Consider the following 12,714-nt stretch of genomic DNA (forward strand, 5'->3'; position numbering starts at 1 on the left):
AACAGATTTGACATGTTGAACACTGATGACCGAAGACCAGATAAGCTGTGGAATGACATCAAGGACATGAAGAAAGCAAAAGGACATTAAAAAGACAAGAAAGAAAGAAAAGACCAAAATGGAAGTCAGTGTAGACTCTGAAAGTTGCTCTTAAATGTAGAGTAGCTAAAGCAAATAGAAGAAATGATGAAGTAAAAGAGCTGAACAAGAAGATTTCAAAGGGTAGCTTCAGAAGACAAAATGAATTATTATACTGAAATGTGAAAAGACCTGAAGTTACAAAACCAAAAAGGAAGAACGTGCTTAGCATTTCTTGAAAGTTGAAAGAACTGAAGAAAAAAATTCAAGCCTTGAGTTGCAATGTTGGAGGATTCTATGGGCAAAATCTTGAATGATGCAGGGAGTACCCAAAGAGGATGAAAGGAATACACTGTACCAAAAAGAACTGGTCAACATTCAACCATTTCAGCAGGTAGCATATGATCAAGACCTGATGATAATGAAGGAAAAAATCCAAGCTGCACTGAAGGCATTGATAAAAAACAAGGATCCAGGAATTGACAGAATACCAACAGAGGTATTTCAACAAATGGATCCAACACTGTAAGTGCTCACCCATCTATGCCAAGAAATTTGGAAGACAGCTACCTGGCCAACTGACTGGAAGAAATCCGTATTTTTGCCCTTTCCAAAGAAAGGCAATCCAACAGAATGCAGAAATTATCAAACAATATCATTAGTATCACATGCAAATAAAATTTTGCTGAAGATAATTCAAAAGTGGTTGTAGCAGTACATTGACAGGGAACTGCCAGAAGTTCAAGTCTGATTCAAAAGAAGATGTGGAATGAGGGCTATCATTGCTGATGTCAGATGGATCTTGGCTGAAAGCAGAGAATACCAGGAGTATGTTTACCTGTGTTTTATTGGCTATGGAAAGGCATTCCACTGCGTGGATCATAACAAATTATGGATAACATTGCAAAGAATGGGAATTCCAGAACACTTAATTGTGCTCATGAGGAACCTGTACATAGACCAAGAGGCAGCAATTTGAACAGAACAAGGGGATACTGCATGGTATAAGGTCAAGAAAAGTGTACATCAGGGTTGTATCCTTTCCCTATACTTATTCAATCTGTATGCTACAAATAATCTGAGAAGCTGGTCTATATGAAGAACACAGCATCAGGATTGGAGGAAGACTCATTAACAACCTGTATTATGCAGATGACACAACTTTGTTTGCTGAAAGTGAAGAGGACTTGAAGCACGTATTGATGAAGATCAAAGACCACAGCCTTCAGTATGGATTACACCTCAACATAAAGAAAGCAAAAATCCTCACAACTAGATCAATAAGTATCATCATGATAAACAGAAAAAAGATTGAAGTTCAAGGGTTTCATTTACTTGGATCTACAATCAACACCCACGGAAGCAGCAGTCAAGAAATCAAATGACCTATTGCATTGGGCAAATCTGCTGCAAAAAGCCTCTGTAAAGTGTTAAAAAGCAAATATGTTACTTTGAGGACTAAGGTGCACCTGACCCAAGTCATGGTATTTTCAATCACCTCATATGCCAGTGAAAGCTGGACTATCGATTAGGAAGATGGAGGAAATATTGATGTCTTTGAATTATGATGTTGGTGATGAATATTGAATATACCATGGACTGGCAGAAGAACAACCAAATCTGCCTTTGAATAAGTACAACCAGAACACTCTTTAGAAGCAAGGATTGCGAGACTTCATCTCTCATATGTTGAACAGGTTATCAGGAGGGGTCAGTCCCTGGAGAAGGACATCATGCTTGGTAAAGTAAAGGGTCAGAGGAAAAGAGGAAGACCCTCAATGAGATGGACTGACACAGTGGGCGCAACGATGGGCTCAAATATAGCAACAATTGTGAGGATGGCGTAGGACTGGGCAGTGCTTCATTCTGTTGTATGTAAGGTCGCTATGGGTCAGAACCTGGAGCTCAACACAGGGAGAAACTGGAAGGAGGAGTCCTGACCTCCCCACTGATGGGACAGCCGAGATGTTCAGTTCATATATGAGCTAGGAAGAAGGTTAGGATTTGAAATATACTAACTTGAATTATGTTTCAATTGAATCGAGTAATGAATCTGTATACTTATATCTTATGACATACAATAAAATACATTTTGCATCCTCACTGCCTCCCTGAGCCTGGGCTTTTTTCCACACCCCTTACAGAGCAGGGACAACAGGGAGGGCCAACAGGAAGAGACAACAGAGCCAAGTTAGACGTCTTGGAAGAGAATCTCCTGAGACATTGGCTGAGAACTGCAGAAAGTTATTCATGGCAGAATCTTTCTGGAATTTTTTCATTTTGGGATACTCTGAGCCTACTTTGTCATAGGCCGTCAGGACTTGACAAATGAATGTCATATTGACTAGTTCCTGCAGCTTGATAAAATTTTTTTGCTCAAGGCCAGCATGAAATCTTTTGGATATATCAACTTCTTGTTAGCTGTGAGAGAGGTTTATATTGCCTGGCATGTAGTAAACACACGATAAACATTTAATCAAATTTGTTAATTAAAATAAATGAATAAGTAACCATTTAGAGAGTACTTAGTGTGGCTTCAGTAAATGGCAATATGGTTAGGTCATAATACGTTTACTTATTCAGCTATTGATAGTGCTGGCAAAAACTAGCAGTGCTAAAGTACAGTTTGAGTTTTTGTTTTCTAGCATTTGGTTGAAACCATTCTGACTGGACTGTTTCCATAGAGTGAGAAAATGCCTTGGAGGAATAAGAGTAACAATTCTTTTAAAACATATTAGTTTCCAGTTATGATGACTTGGAATCATACCAGTTTTCTCAAAGCTACTATTCATGAGGATGAGTGAATCATTTGTCCGTCCCTAAAAACCCAAAGACCAGACTAAATTGTCTAATATTTTATTCATATTCATAACAGATTGACTAAAAATTCTTTCCTAAGTTAAGCTGTCTCCTTTGTTTCCTCAAACTGTCTTTTTTTTTTTTTTTTAAGGGTGAGCCTTAAGAGATTCAAGTTTTATTAGTTTAAAATCTTTCCAGCTTTGTATATCTAAGCTAGTGCTCATTTACTCAATAAGGATATGGTCCTACTATGTTAAAGGCAGTGTGTCAAATGAGATCTGATTCTTCTTCTCAGGGAGTTTTCAGTCTACCAGGAGAAAAAGATAAATCAACTATCAATCAAGGTGTGGTGTTGACTAGGAGATATAAGTGCTGAAATACAGTGATGTAAGTGCTGGGATAGCGATTTGCACAGGGCCTTCTGGCAATAGGAGAACGCGGTTTAGTATCATGTTTAGGAACTTAAACTTGGATTTTTCAATCTTGGGTTCTAATTTAGCCTCTGCCCCTCACTAGCTGTGTGATGGTGGACAAATGAGTGTATCTCTTACAGTCTCAGGTTCCTCATCTGTAAAATTAAGATAGTAGTATTCATCTCAAAAAGTATTGTGAGGATTAAATGAGATACGTTCTTAATTAAATAATTTAGAATAAAATAAAAGCTTCTCAGTATCATGTCAGGTTCAATCCTCTGTCTCCCTCATTGAGTTTATCTTTTCCACTCTGTCCCTCACTCTCTACATACCAGCCCTACTTCCTCCATATTCTGGAATCCACCAAACTTTCTTTGCCTTAGGGCCTTAGCGCATGTTGGTCTCTCTTCTGAAACACCCTAACTCCCTAATGCACCCCACTAATGGTGACTCCTTGAAGCCTCGGTTCAAATATCATTTTTATAGAGTGGCCTTTTTGGATCCCATAGTGTAAATCCATTCCATTCACTCTGTTGTTTTCTTTTGTAGCCACCTAGTGTTTTCTTTGAAGACCACTACTAACAATAGGTTTGCAGTTTGAACCCTCCCCGAGGCACCTTGGTAGAAAGGCCTGGTGATCTGCTTCTAAAAGTTCTCCGCCTTGAAAACTCTGTGAAGCACAGTTGTACTCTGCACACATGGGGTCGTCATGAGTTGGAATCAACTTGAGGGCAACTGGTTTGAGTTTTCTTGGTGTTTTTTTACACAATACTTGTTACAGTCTGTAATTCTATATCCTGCTATATTTATTTATGTAATGTTTTTCTTCCTTACTAGAATGAAAGCTCAAGGAGGAAAAGAATCATATCTTTTTGGTTCATCGCCATGGAATCAATGATCAATACAAAGTTGACACACAGGATAGACTTGAAATTTTTTATATTTAATGAGTAAATAAATAAATGGAAACATGGCTTTGCTTATAAAGCATCAACACTGTGTTTGGCTTACTTATGGTAAAAACAAAAACAAAAAACCCAAACCCTTTGCCGTTGAGTCAATTCTGACTCATAACGACCCTATAGGACAGAGTAGAGTTGCCCCATTGGGTTTCCGAGGTGTGACTGGTAGATTTGAACTGCAGACATTTTGGTTAGCACCTGAGCTCTTAACCACTGTGCCACCAATGTAAGTGTCTTATAAATACTAACTCTTATAATTTCAAAGAGCAGACATCAGATTTAGATTGTGGGGGTGGTCAGAAGTGAGAACAGTTTTCCTAGAAAAGATGGCATTAGAGTTGAGTTTGGAAGTCAAGTGTTTATATCCCCCATGTTTCTGGGCTTTACACAACAGAGGTTTTCAGGCTATATTTTATGGCAACACAAAAGAACTTCAGGGGAAAAAAAAAAAGACTAGTTACTTCACTTTTGATAGTATTTTGCACAGTTCCTTCTGAAGTGTTCAAAGCATTGCCTCACATTATCTCTCTGAGGGAGGTAACAGGAAAGATTATTATTTTTGTTTCAGGGGTAGAGAATTATAGAACAAGAAACAAAAGTTAAATCAAGCCATGCGATGGAACTTGTAGAAGAGATAAAAGAGTAAAAGGCAAAAGGCAGCAAAGCAGACTTTAATGCCAACAGATCAAGAAGACTCCCCAAGTGAAACTCACTAAAGCCTCATTAGGAATCAGAGGGCTCAGTCATAGTAGGCCTTGGCCTTGATTCGGTGGACTGAAATGACCTCCAGCAGGTCAACATAAGACTCTGATAAAGTTGGAGGAGTTTGCAACATGTTCACAGTTTTTTTTTAAATATTTAGATTTAAGAACATTTTTCAGAAAATACTGAAAACTTCAGATTAGAATGACTATGTATGGAGTTGTATGGGGAACCATCATTCTACTACATACTCTAATATTCCATCTTTGCCTGTCTATACTCATTTAAAGAGCTTAAAATAACCAAGGACATCAAAGTATTTAACATCTGTTTCCCTTAAAATAAGTGGAAGGCAGAAGGATTAGGTCTTCCTTTTGGACAACTCATCAGTGTCTACAACAGGAAGAAAAGGGATCTGATTTCTATTCAAGGAAGTGTTTTTCTCATTTTCCATTGGTTTCTGGTCCCCTAAAGTAACAATTTTCAGCAAAGATGACAATGGAGATTATCTGTCAAGCTTAACTCATCACTTTTCTCTGCCTAAGTTTTGGCAGGTTTGACCCAGACCATCTGAATCACCGGACCCAGTGCCACTCTGGAAATGAATACAGTTGCTTCCTCCTGCCTAACATACCAGTCTTGTAGACTAAGACTATGACTCTTTGAGTCAAAATTTACTTAGGGTCTATTATAGACCAAGCTCTAATTAAGCTTTAAGAATGCAAAGACAATTGAACAAGATCACTACTCATGAGGAACTCCAGTCTACTGGGCAGAGAGAAACACCAACCATTTGTTGCAATGTGGTTAATGCTCCAAGATAGACACTGTTACATGGGAGTCCAGGGAAGACAGTAAAGTCATTAAATAGCTCATTTATGGCACATCTATTCAAGGCAAAGTCTTGCCCTATACCTGGGAGAATAAACAATGAAAAAGAAAAGTTTCTTTCCCACCGAGAATGCAACATGCCCTTATCAGAAACAAACACATGTGCTTTATACAAGTATTGTATAAAGAAATCTGTGATAGATTCTTTAAATGACTGTGAAAAAGTATTTTGTGCTCTAGAAGGACTTTCATTTTAAACATTATAACAGATTGCTGTTATTGTTGTTGTTGTAGTGTGCTGTCAAGTGACCCTGTAGGACAGAGTAGAACTGCCCCATTGGGTTTCCAAGGAGCGGGTGGTGGATTTATACTGCTGACCTTTTGGTTAGCACCCTGAGCTCTTAACCACCTAGCCACCAGGGCTCCATTATAACAGATTAAAAGTCCTAAAAGCCTCCCACACCTAAAAATGCTCAGTAAAATATTTTAATATATACTTTAAAAAGCACCACAGAGGTGGAAACAAAGTAAAAAAAAATCCTAAAAGGCTGAAAATAAATAAATTAATTAAATAAAGCAAAAGGACAAATCCATAGACGTAAGCCTGTGGTAACAGTCAGCTGTTCCCCTCAAGTCATCTGTTATTAACTCATGACTTAGAGCTTTGTTTCTGTTGCTAAGTGGGGGACAGGAAGCAAAGATCAAGACCATATAAGATGGGATATGAGATTAGAGATAACAATCCTACCCTCCCCAAATTATGCTCTTAGTGAAGGGGGCAACTAGAAACAGGCCTGTCTTAATCTTGACTCTGGGTGGAAGGCAAAAAAATTCTTCCCTGAGTTGGCTGTTTCAAGAGTTTGAGGCTCAAGTTCATACTCCTTTTGTGTTTGAGATACCTTAAACTGATATTTTTTTATAAAGTGACCCCAGGTTGGTAGTGTCTAAAGTTTCTGACCAAAGCAAATATGTATCTTCTCTGGAGGAATGTACCTTTAACCCAGGCCTCAAAAATGTATCAAACATGTGCTCATGATAACAAAATTGTAAAATACAAGGAAAGAAGCTATCATGAGTATGAATCAGCAAAAACAAACAAAAAACGAACACACAAAATGAAAACAGCAGCCTCAGACCCGTAATGACTTTACAGACACTGTAATTATTGAATTAGTGTGTTTAAAGAACTAAAAAAGAAAATTTGAAAAGAATTTTAGAAGTATCAATCTAGAACAAGAAATTTTAAAAATGAATAGGCAGATTAAAAGAAAACTCAAATAGAAATTACATAAATAAAAAATATAATAACTGAAAAGAAAACACAATTAGATAAAGCTGAAGAGTGACTTAATGTATAGGAAGATAGCTGAAGAAATAAAGACTGTAACAGGAAAATCAAAAAGATAAAAAATTATAAAAGATAAGTCATGAAACATGTTGTTGTGTGCTATCGAGTCAATTCCAACTCATAGCAACCAGAGTAGAGCTGTCCCATAGAATTCCCTAGGCTGTAATCTTTGTGGGAGCAGATCACCAGGTTTTTTCTCCCATGGAGTAGCTGGTGACTTCCAACTGCCAACCTTTCTGATAGCAGCTGAAAGCTTAGAAATTGTGCCACCAGGGCTCTTATGAAATATGCAGTGGGACAATATAACAAATGTCTTATTGGACTTCCAGGAAAAAAAATGCAGAGAGCACTATGTGAAGTGATAATGTCTAGAATTATCTAGAAATGATAAAAGGATATGAATCCTTACAAGCAGGAAGTCCAGCAAATTCTAAGAATATTGAATAAAAAGAAATTCACATCAAGACACTTGGTAGTGAAATTTCTGAATATGAAAGATAAAGAAAAATCTTAACAGCAAGACAAAGAAACTGGTTAGCTATGAGGTAATAATAGTTACAGTGACATCGAACTTCCCAAAAAAGAAAAACAATGCAAGCTAAAAGAACAAAGAAAAATATCTTTGTTATGGACCTCCAGGTCTTACTTGGCACAACACTGAGGCATGAGTCAGGCCAAAGCGAAAGAAGAAAAACTTCATTTGGTTGGCCAAGCAAAGGAGCTCACCGGACCTGCATCAACAAGACGGCTCTCTGATCGGCAAGCACAGGGGTTTATATATGGGGCAGTGGGGGCGGGGGGGACAGAATAGGTGTGGGCTCTTCTTCAGAAACTGTTCAGAGGCGTGGTCCATCAGGACTGGTGGATAGTTTCTGTAATGATGCCGACGTCATCCAGTCTACGCAGTCAAACTGGGGCTATGACAGAGGGGAAGTGGTGGCTTAGCTCTGCCCAGCCACCAACCAGTGGTTGCCCGCCTTACTCGCCATCCGGTGGTTTCCTGCCTCATCTTCAGAGTGCAGAGAAAGTACCTGTCAACTTAGTGTGGTATCCAAAACAAACCAAACCCGCTGCGGTCGAGTCTATTCCGACTCATAGGGACCCTATCGGACAGGATAGAACTGCCCCATACTGTTTCTAAGGAGCATCTGGTAGATTCGAATTGTCGACCTCTTGGTTAGCAGCGGTAGCTCTTAACCACTATGATACCAGGGTTTCCTAGTGTGGTATACCCAAGAAAATCATCTCTCAAGCTTGAGAATTGTTGGTAGGTGCTGTTGAGTCAATTTGGACTCGCAGTGACCCATTGTGACAGAGTAGAACTGCCCCATAAGGTTTTCTAGGCTGTAGTCTTGGTGTGAGCAGATTACCAGGTCTTTCTCCTGTGGAGTAGCTAGGTGGGTTTGAACCGCCTGCCTTTTGGTCAGCAGGTGAGCACTTAACCACTGGGCTACCAGGTCTCCTTAAGAATAGCATAGAAATATTTCACACAAGCAACACAGGAATTTTTGTCAATTAAAACCATAAATATGCAAGAAGAACAGGTGAAAAAACTATATAAACAATAACAATAACACCTAATTTGTAGGGGATAATAGTGATACCATCAACGCATTGTTCAGGAGGGTAATAGTGACTAGTTTTAGACTTGGTTAAATTAAATACACATGCTAATATTTCTAGGATGATGACAAAATAATAAAGGAAAATTTATAATTCCAAACTTGTGGTGGGCAGGAAAAAGAATGAGAAAAGAAAATAATAATAATAACATAAAAATATGCAAGAAAAGAGATAAAAAGAAAGAAAAAAAGCAGAAAATTTAGAAAGCTTGAAATAAAAAGAAAGAATGAGTTCAAATATGTTAGTAATCATAACAAATGCATGTAGGTTAAATTTTTCAGTTAAAGGACAAAATTGCCAAACTAGTTAAGAAAAAAAATTCACATATGCTGAATTCGACAGGCACGCCTGACACAAAAGGACTCAGAAAAGTTGAAAGTGAAAGGATGGGACAATAGGTCTATGAAAAAGGGTGCTCAAACTGTAATCATCAGGGGAAAAGCAAATAACGATACCACTACACACCCTTGGTTCAGAGGTAGAAATCTTGCCTTACATGCGGGAGATCTGGGTTTGATTCCCGGCCAGTGGACCTCAAGCGCAACCACCACCTGTCAGTCAGTCAGTAGAGGCTTGCTAGTTGCTATGATGTTGAACAGATTTCAACAGAGCTTCCAGACTGAGATGGACTAGGAAGAAATGCCTGGCGAATGGAAAGGCTATGGATCACAGTGGTCTGATCTCATTGTGTGTGGAGTCACTATGAGTCAGGAGCCGACTTGATGGCAGCTAGCAATCCCACAATCTTCAGACAGCAAAAAATTTAAAGACTAACAGTGTTAAGTTTGGAAAGGATGTGGAGCAATGAGAATATTTATATCCTGCTGGTGGGAGTGGGAGTTGGTATAATCATTTTGGAAAACACTGACATTATTTAGCAGAGAAATTCACAGACATGTGCAGCAGGTTATCTGTATAAGAATGTTCATAGTAGCACTGTTTGTAATATCTCAAACTAGAGACAATCTGTGTGTCATCATCAAAACAATGGATAATTGTAGTATATTCATACAACAGAAAACTATGCAACAATATAAATGAATGAAACACACTCGTATAAAATATCAAATGTTGAAAAATATAATCTTGGACTAAAGAGTACACGAAAGGATACGTAGAGAAGGACACCATTTATATAATGTACAAAAATCGGTAAAATAAGCCTTGCAGTTTAAAAAAAAAAAACTAGCACCATAAAACTATAATGGCAAGCAAAGGTATGATGACTATAAATTTATAGTAACGGTTTCATTTTTGTGGAAGCAGAGACATGTTTTCAGGGATGCCGGTGGTATTCTGGAAACACTGGTGACATAGTGGTTAAGTGCTATGGCTGCTAACCAAGAGGTCCGCAGTTCGAATCCGCCAGGCACTCCTTGGGACAGTTCTACTCTGTCCTGTAGGCTTGCTATGAGTCGGAATTGACTCGACGGCAGTGGGTTTGGTGGGTTGTTGGTATTCTGTTTCTTGACCAGGATGGTAGTTACATAGCTGTTTATTTTATAATTATTTGTATTACTGTACACTTGTATTTCTTGCTTTTTCCTATAACTGTTCATGTAATAAAATAAAAAGAAGCAACAAAACAGGAAAAAGATGGAAAATATATGATAGGCAAATATTAGTAAAGAGAAAGATGGTTTGACTATTAATTGCAGACAAAATAGATTTTAAGGCAAAAAGCGTCAGTAGAGAAAGATCACGAATGATTTAAAAGTTCAGTTCACCCAGAAGACAGTTCTAAATGTGCATGTACGTAACGAAACAACTAATGCTTCTCATGTTGCAGGCGCTAGTCTAAGCACTTCTCATATATAATACATTAACTTTCAAACAGGCTAATCTGGTTAACATTATTATCTCCTTTTTTTAGAAGAGGAAACAGACACAAAGCAGTTCAGTAACTTGACCACGATCACAGAGCTGGTAAGTGACATAACCAGGAGTTTTACCCAGGTTAATAACATAGTTTCAAAAGTATATAAAGCAGATTTGTTTGTAGTAGAAAGAGATTAACAAATACACCATCATAAAGAAAAGTTTTAATACAATTCTCTTGGTAGTTCATAAACCAAGTAGACAAAAAAAATGAGAAAAGATATAAGATGCTTGAAATAACACAACTAACAAGTATAATTCATGGACATGCAGAGCACAGGACTGTATCCACCAACTGGAGAATAAACTGTTCTAAGCGTGACCACTTACAAAACTTGGCAGCTTACTTGCCATAGAGGAATTCTTTAAAAATTTCAGATAATCGTTTTCATATAGACTTTGTTCTCTAACCACACTTCAGTTATACTAAAAATCAATACTAAAAGTGTTTTAAAAAATTACATACATTTATGCTACAACCTGATGAACCTTGAAAACATTATGCTTAATGAAATAAGTCAGCCACAGAGAGACAAATGTAGTATGATCTCACTTACATGAACTATCTAGAATAGGCAAGTATATAGACACCAAAGTTTCTTAGTGGTTATCAGAAGTGGATGTGAGGGAGGGGAAAAGGGCACTCATTGCTTAGGGGACACCGAGCTTCTGTTAAGAGTGATAGAAAACTCTGGAAACAGGTAATAGTGATGATTGAAAAATATGATAAAAATAATGCCCTGAATGGTACAGGTGAAGAATGTTGAACTGGCAAGTGTGTTGTTACATATATATTTACCACAATTTAAACAATCGCACACATTTGGGAATTTTAAAAGAGGTGAAATTAAAATTTGGAAAGAATGTTAACAGGTGTGTATGGCAGCAATAACTGATGCTTATATAATTTTTTTTTTAATGGACGGCTTGCTTGGTTCTAGGCGCTGTTCCCAGTGCTTTATCTGTATCCTCTCTTTTATTCCTTCAACAATCTTAGGAATTAAGTCCTTTTAGTCACCTTATTTTACAATCAAGAAATCCAAATAACTTGCTAGAGCTCACACATCTGGTGAAAGACGGTGACAGGGCCAAATGTGGTGTGTCTTATTTCACAGACTGCTCTCACCCAGCCTGCTACACTGATGGGGGCTGGGGGAGGGGAGATGGTAAAGATGGAGAAGCAGGGAAATGGAAGGTGTGTTTGGCGTATGTGTGAAAGAGGTAGCTGGACTGTGGAGAATGTTGGTAACAAAGATGAAGCACTACCTGATGGTAAAAATATAAAAAATTTGAACGCTAGATCAAACTTGTTCTCTACGCACCAGGGAAACACTGGAGGTTATGGAGCAGAGAAGTGACATGATGAAATTTGTATTTTAGGAAGACATATCTGTTGTCACAGAGGAGAAACCTTTTTTTTTTTTGGTTTGGGGAGGGGAAGGTGTCACAAGCTTTTTCAGCAGAAACTAGAGAGGACCTGTTTGGAAGGGAGAAAAGGTGCATTTCTGAGGAAAATTGACAACATTTGATAAGTGATTGGATATGGAGGGTGATTCCAAGTTTTCAAACCTCTGCTACTGAGAAGGCAGTGCTGCTCTCAACCGATATAAGGAAAGAAAATGAAGCAGTAAGTGGGGAAAGGAGTTCTCCGAATTGAACAAGTTGACTTCACGGTATCTGGGAGACAGAAATGTTGAGAAGTGTATTAGTAACACTGGGAATGTGGAGCTGGACGCAGAAGCAAATCAGGGCTTTGTCATCCTCTCTTGTGGTAAAAACACACCATGGGTGACTTCTGAGAGACATTTCTTCAGAGTATCATTACCTAATCCTGGATGGCCAAGGTTAGAGAAGAGAAGGGATGGAGAAGTGCAGACATCCAGTGTCGCTAATGTTTTAAAAAACTGGGTAAAGAGAAAGTGAGAAAATAGTTGGTAAGAGGAAAACGGAGCCAAACCAGTAATAATTGCTGACTGTTATTGTGTGTTTGGGGTCCCTGGGTGGCACAAACGGTTAACTGCTCAGCTACTAGCCAAAAAATTAGTGGTTCAAACCTACCCATTGGTACCTTGGAAGACAA

This window comes from Elephas maximus, chromosome 4 (genome assembly GCF_024166365.1).
Source record: "Elephas maximus indicus isolate mEleMax1 chromosome 4, mEleMax1 primary haplotype, whole genome shotgun sequence".
Lineage (NCBI taxonomy): Eukaryota > Metazoa > Chordata > Mammalia > Proboscidea > Elephantidae > Elephas > Elephas maximus.